The sequence below is a fragment of the Penaeus japonicus genome, unplaced genomic scaffold (genome assembly GCF_977035675.1).
Source record: "Penaeus japonicus unplaced genomic scaffold, GWHDUDI00000001_assembly GWHDUDI00000020, whole genome shotgun sequence".
Classification (NCBI taxonomy): Eukaryota; Metazoa; Arthropoda; class Malacostraca; order Decapoda; family Penaeidae; genus Penaeus; species Penaeus japonicus.
Window position 1 is genome coordinate 25,654,186 of NW_028234422.1, and position 7,500 is coordinate 25,661,685.

Here is a 7,500-nt window from a genome sequence, read left to right on the forward strand (position 1 = left end):
CGTTGTGATAAATATCTTAAGATCATTTAAACGCTGTGATAACTAGCTTTTGTTCATTAAACGCTGTGAAAACTAGCTTTTATTCGTTAAACGTTGTGATAAATATCTTAAGATCATTTAAACGCTGTGATAACTAGCTTTTGTGCGTTAAACGTTGAGATAACCAGCTTTTGTTAATTAAACCCTGTGACAACTAGCTTTTGCTCGTTAAACGTTATGATAACTATCTTAAGATCATCTAAACGCTGTGATAACTAGCTTATATTCTTTTAGACGCTGTGATAACTTATATTCATTCAGACGCTTTGATAACTAACATATGTTTAAAAAAAAATATGTGCCATAAATACATTACACATATTAATCCCTTCATCAATAAAGCTTCTAATCAGATCTGATTACATGCAAGAGTTTCCGATTCTTTGGGCTTTCGTTGTCTATATATTGTGATACAGTAACATGCGTGCTTGAACCTACCCCGTCTCTAGCTTTTGTTTATTGCAATACAAATCATCTTAAAGTATGCAAGCTTAACAGTCTGAATCTTGTTTATTACAGAGTGTATCGTGTTCAAAGGACTTTACTTGGCTCCTAAATTTATTTGTTCATGTATTTTTTTTGCGTTTCTTGATACTCTTATAGACCTCTAACCTGGATTAATGCTCATAAACACATGTATGAAATGTGTGTGTGTGTGTGTGTGTGTGTGTGTCTGTATGAGTTTATAGCATGCAGGATGAAGTCTAACCTTCGACTTTTGGACACCAACCTTAAACTTTGCAGAATGAAATGCGCGTCAATCAGTAGTCTTTCTCTATCTATCTCTCTATCTATTTATCTCTCTACCTGTCTACTTCCCTACCTCTCCCTCACCCTCTCCCTCTCCTTCTCCCTCTCCCTATCCCTCTCCCTCTCCCCTTCTCTCTTTTTTCCTTCTCTGTCCCTCTACCTCCCCCTCTATCTCTCCCTCCCCCTTTCCCTCACCCTCACCCTCACCCTCACCCTCTCCCTCACCCTCATCCTCTCCTTCTCCCTCTCCCCTTCTCTTTTTTTTTCCTTCTCTGTCCCTATCTTTTATATTCTTCTCACTTTTTAGATCCAGTCTTACTGTATCCGCATTTTGGCCATATTGTCGTGTTTCCGCGACATGGGAACAACAGTTTATGAGTCACGAGGAGCATGGCGTTGCATTATCACTTGTCAATGCAACAGAAGAAGAATCCATGGGCCAATGAATAAGTCAAATTTCTTATGGGGCGGGTGGGTGGATGAGGGAGGGTGGGGAGGGGGTGGTGGATGGCGCGAGGGGAGGGGCTGGTGTGGTGGATGGCACGGGGAGAGGGGGTGGTGTGGTGGTTGGCACGGGGGGGAGGGGGTGGATGTTGGCAAGGGGGGGGGGAGGGGCCGTTCGGGATTTTCAAATTACTCCGTAAGGAAATCCCACCTCATTACCATATCGAATGCAATTTTAGATAACACGAAATTACACTGGATAAGCGATATGCGAGACTTCAAAATCATTATAAGAAGAACATGTTTTCAGTGTGTCGGGGTAGGGAGGGAGGGAGTGGGAGGGAGGAGGAGGAGGAGGAGGAGGAGGAGGAGGAGAAAAAGAGAAGAAGGAGAAGAAGGAGAGAGGGAGGAGGGGGCGGATGAGGGAGGGAGGGAGGGGGAAGGAGAGGGGTGGGGGAGTGGGGGGGGTGGAGATCAGCGCCATTATGAGACCCATGTACCACTTTGGGAAAAATTTCGCCACATCTCAAATCAGACGGCCGTTCCTAATAAAACCACCTTGATAATTATAGGACACATGGTTAACACGACATTCTCTCGGCTTCCCATTACCTGTGTCTGATATCTCTATCCATGCCTTTTTGTGGTAATGGTGATGGAGACGCCATGGTGACTAATGACTGAAATTAATAATTAAGAGTATTCATGTGATAAGAGGAATAGATATGGAGGCCAAACATTAGTAGAAACATTATCATTGATATCATTTTTATCTTAGTATTCATCATCTTCATCATTACCATCGTCATCAGTATGCGTTGTAACATAATTATCTCCATTATCACTACCATCACTACTTTTATTACTCTTGTCCTTACTACTGCTAGAAGTACCATTTGTAAACTTTATCATAACCACATATTAATATTAATGCAATCATTATGGTAATCATATCTCAGCTTCATAGATCTTTAAAATTTTACATGTCTTCAATGTATTTCCTTTTGTCATGTCACATTGATATAAAAAAAAAAAGGTCAACACTATATCGTGTACGGTTCATATTCCTTTTTTCTGGTCTTTAAAAAAAAACTATTGAAATTAAGGTTAATTGATACTGAAATCTCCGCTCGGAATTCATTACTACTTTTTTTTCCATGATTTGGAATAACATACCATAGGCTGTATATTCTCTCAAGTTGTAGTCGTATATTAAAGTCAGTATATAAGAAACTGCTGAATCAGAACATAAAAAGATCGTATAAATAAACTCCTTTCGACTAAGTACTACTTAATCCTTTACTTGAACAGCGACAAGTTATCATAAAAGATGAAGGGGAAGTCACAAGGGACACGTATACGTAAGTAGGCACATATACACGTACACACATATACACGTACATACATACATACACGTACATAGACACACACACACACACACACACACACACACACACACACACACACACACACACACGCAAACAAAGGTCTAAATATGATATCCTGGTACAACCTGACATCCGGATGTGTGTGTGTATGTGTGTGTGTGTATGTGTACATCATCATATTTACTCGCTGTGTACTACAGGCAATGCGTACTGGCGCACTAATGCTGCGTATAAGATTAGAGAGAATGCCAAGAACAAATATAGTGGCTACAGTGAGTATCAGACTGAATATTAAAGTGATTATTAGACTGAATATCAATGTGGTTATTAGACTAAATATCAATATGATTATTAGACAGAAGATTAGACTGTGGATACGTAAGCATGGATTACATTCCCTGGTACAACACGGCAGCAGGATGTGTGTGTGTGTGTGTGTGTGTGTGTGTGTGTGTGTGTGTGTGTGTGTGTGTGTGTGTGTGTGTGTGTGTGTGTGTGTGTGTGTGTGTGTGTGTGTGTGTGTGATAATACTTAAGTATTGTGTAGGTGCTGTGTACAAGTGTGTTAATACACGTACTAAATTAGAGAAAATGCTTAGTACAATGAGACTGAATATTAGACTGAGTATCAGACTGGGGATACATAGGCATGTATTACACTTACTACAGGACCAACCACACGCGAAATACAATATATTCTCTTTCTCATGATTAATAGCAGGATGAGAAGCTGGTGATGATATCAATTTATATAATATCATTCGAACATGTTGAATTATACAGATCTTCATCAACCTCATTAGTGTATCTTTGATTCGAAAAAAACATCCAAAGTTAAGCTAATCTAACCTAACCTAACCTATACACTATATACAAATCACTTCGTGATTTGGTAATGGTGATGATATTTCATGAGTATGGTTAAAATAGTGATGACATATTAATAGCAATAATAATGACGACGATAATAAATAATGATTATAATGCTGCTGCCGATGGTGATGATGATGATGGTGATGCTAAGGGTGATGATGATGATGGTGATGATGATGATGATGATGAGGGTGATGGTGATGATTATCATTATCATCATGATCATCATGGGGGTGAGGTGCAGGAGCAGAAAGAAAAATAAACAAAACATCACCAACATATGTTGTATAATGTAAGCAAGCTTTTCAGGTAAATTTATTAATTAACCAGAAATAAAAGAACAGAATCTATGTCTTTCTCCTGCAACATACTCCTCCTTTTCCTGCACCATATTCCTCCCTTCCTTCCTGCAACATATATCTTCCAATCCTACAAAATATTCCTCCCATTCCTGCAACAGTTTCCTTCCTCTCCTACAACATATTCCTCCCATTCCTGCAACATACCCTTCTCTTTCTTGCAACATATTATTCCTTTTCCTTCAACAGTTTCATCCCATTCCTGCAACAAATCCCCCCCCCCGATCAAGATTCGAGGTAGGAGCCGCAGCGGCGCGTCCCACTCAAAGCCCGAAGGAGACATTTAGGATAAACCGCAGCTGCTCCTCCGCTCCTCCTGGCTCGTCTAAGGAGAGGAAGTTCCACGTGCTCCATATCCTTCGCGGTGCAGCTCCTCCCAACATCCTGCTCCCGTCAGCGCCAGCTAACAACCTGCCATAAAGCTCTACTAATGTCCCGTAATCAGCTCCCCCTCATTACGCTCTCCCTCTCTCCCTCTCTCCCTCTCCTCCGTAACCGAGTCAGAAAAATCACCGGCGTAAAAAAAAGAAAAAAAAAAAAAAAAAAAAAAAAAAGGAGTAAGGAGTAAGGAAGAAGAAAAAGAAACTGGTCGGGAAATTCCGTGAGCTGATTACTTCTCGGGTGGCAGGCTGATCACCTGCTCGAGTCCCAATACTGTTCCGCCACTGCTGTTCCTGCTGCCACCATCCCGTTCCTGCTTAGCTCTGTTGCTAGCCTGCTTTGTTCCACTTTTTCCTCTGCTTGCGCTTTCTGCTTCGGTGTTTTGGGGTTGGGTGGGGGGGGGGGTTAGGAGGGACCTTCCTGTGTTGCTTTGTCTTTTTTTTTTTAGCTTTCTTTCATTAATGTAATCTTATGGAATATGAATGTGAGATTATCTAAATCTATGGTGAAAATAAGGTTAGAAATAAGGTATGCGTTGAAATGACTTTTCTAGGAAATAGATTATTTTCAACCATGCTTTCTTTTTTTCAGCGTGAATAAAGAGAGATGAATAAACAGGATTTAAGTTATATAATCTGTAGCTCATGAAAATGGAGGTACGCTTTGCTACTCAGACTATCTATCATTTCCAAGTAGGAGCATTAATTAAAAAAAGAACAGATAATTGAATCTTTTGTGCAATTACGAAGCATGATTATTCATCTTCATCCTTGACAAATCACTCATAAACCAAGTGCAAAAAACGAACGTGATAATGCGATAATGAGTTGCCAGTCCTCGAAAATAAGTTCGTAATTAAGTGACTGTTTTTACTGATGAGACATACAAAATAATGAAAATCTACGGATTTGCATAACCACGTTCTAAATTGAATTTTTGCCTTTGTTGCCTACCTATCCGAGTGAGAAAGTATTATTATTTGCCTCAATATACTTCTGTAGAGGATGTAGTATTTATCATCATAATAAGCCATACAGACTTTAAAATATGTTAATAAACAAAGTTAAATCAGTCATATTAAGCCAGACAAGATGCAAATTGGCTGGCTGGCCTTCTGAATGATTTGAAAATATGACCTGAACACCAGATGATCTAGCAAGTATTGGGCATTTTTCCAGGTAGTAAACCTGAATACAGTTCCTGCTAATGTGTGTGTTTTTGAATGCAGGTGTGTAGGTACGGTCGGAAAAGACGAACGAATATTATAAGTACTTTTCTAACATAAAAAGCCATGCGTAGTTTAGGAGATAATTGCCATGAAATAATTATTGAGAACCCCCCTCTATAAGGCGTGACGTGAAGACACCTGACACTGAGTCATCAGTAAGGAACACTTTTAAGAAATTCCGATTATTTGGCTGTCACTCACATCACGTCCAGGAACTGATTTTAGAACTATTGATAAAATCCAAACCAGTAGAATTTCGAGATCAGAAGTTACAGAGCGCAGAACTTCAGCTTGAATACCTGAGAATGCTTGTAAAGGGGTCCTGAAAACACCCGAAGCACCGCCAACAACAAAAAAACTGAAAAGTAACTTGTATCAGCCTCCGGTTCCTCACCTGTCAACAAACCTTCACTTAAGGAAACCTGTCGGCACACACTTACCAAAGAACATCTGTCAGGTGCTCATTACTTGATGTCATGGATGTATCGTAGACTTTATGAAGACGAAAGTTGGAGTAAATTCGGCGTCATTTCGCATTAGAGATAGAATTTCAGATGGATGGGAGTACTGTTTGAAACGATCAAGGCGCTGTGCATTAATGTTTTAAATTTACTATTTGAATTTGCTAGTTGTCTTTGAAGTCGCTAGTTTCAATTGGCTGTCATTCTTCCGTTGCCAGTAATGAAAAAATATATATCGATCAATTACACATTTCTCAGCTATTGTGTAAACACGGCATTTGTAACTATAGAAGCCTTCAATTCTGTTTGTTTTACATCCTCTGACATTTGAATTTGTTAGATATTAGCAAACGCTGCATCTTGAACTCTTGACGCACACAGTACTCTGAGTCGTAACGCAGTGTTCAAATTCACTGAAACTCATTTTAAGGTTAAAGGCAATGACACAACTGTAATTACATCTAAAATGCATTATCAAACACCCAATGTGCATTTATCCTACGACCAAGCAGTCTATAAAACAAATTATATACAACTATGGACCGTTTTCACGTGACGTCATGAAGAACGCGCCCGCCATATTGGAGGCATCAGAGGTTTGAAGCGCACACTATTATTATCTCTCTTATTATATCTCTTATTATATATCTTATAGGCTGCCTAAGATCATCCAAAATCAAGGGGAAAAGACATTAAAATCGAGTGAGGAACGGCGCCGGCTTTGGATTTCATGGATCCGTCAGAACTTTGAAGGCAAAAATTTGAACAACATCAAGGTTTGATCATTTTGTGTCAGGTAACCAGCCATTTGTAATTTTTCTTCAAAACGATTTTGCTTTGTTTTGTGGTGTTCGGGGGAATCTTCCTGTGGAAAATCATATTTAAGCGTTTAAGTTGTTTTAATGAGGTGGTTAGTATGTGTAAAATATCAAATCTCTCTCGAAATATGACATATTATGAGTTTATTAAGAATTGATGAAGCTGGAACAAATAAAAAAACAGTTCTGCAAGTAAAAACGCAGAGTTCTATCAGAGAGATGATCCAGACTGGGCTCCTATGAACCAACAATCAGTTGCAAAAAGATTCAGCCTCTGTCAGATTCGTATTGAAAAAGAAAAAAACTGAAATGGCTGCTGCAGCATCAATATTGGATACCTCTTCTCTGGGGAACTTTATGACCTTCAATGTGTGTGGAGATAGATTTGACCACAGATCTATTAGACTGGAAAGTTAGGTACAGACACTGATGGCTGAAAATATTGAGTTAGAGAGGCAATTGAATGCAAGCAATGTGTCTTTTGATAACCAGTGTTTTTTAAGAAATTATGAAAAAGTGTGTATAATAATTTAGATTGTATACTATATCGAGTGTATAATGTGTCGATAGACTATCCACACGTTCCTCTTTCACAACTCACCAAGACGCAATCACCATAACCCCAATATGGCCGCTCATCCGGGAACTATGATAAATTATGGCGTAAGTGAGAACCCACTATTGAAAGCTAGGTAAATAGATCATTCATTAAAAAAAAGGAGTTTCGAGCTTGTCTTTTCCTTTTCGAGAATATTCTCTT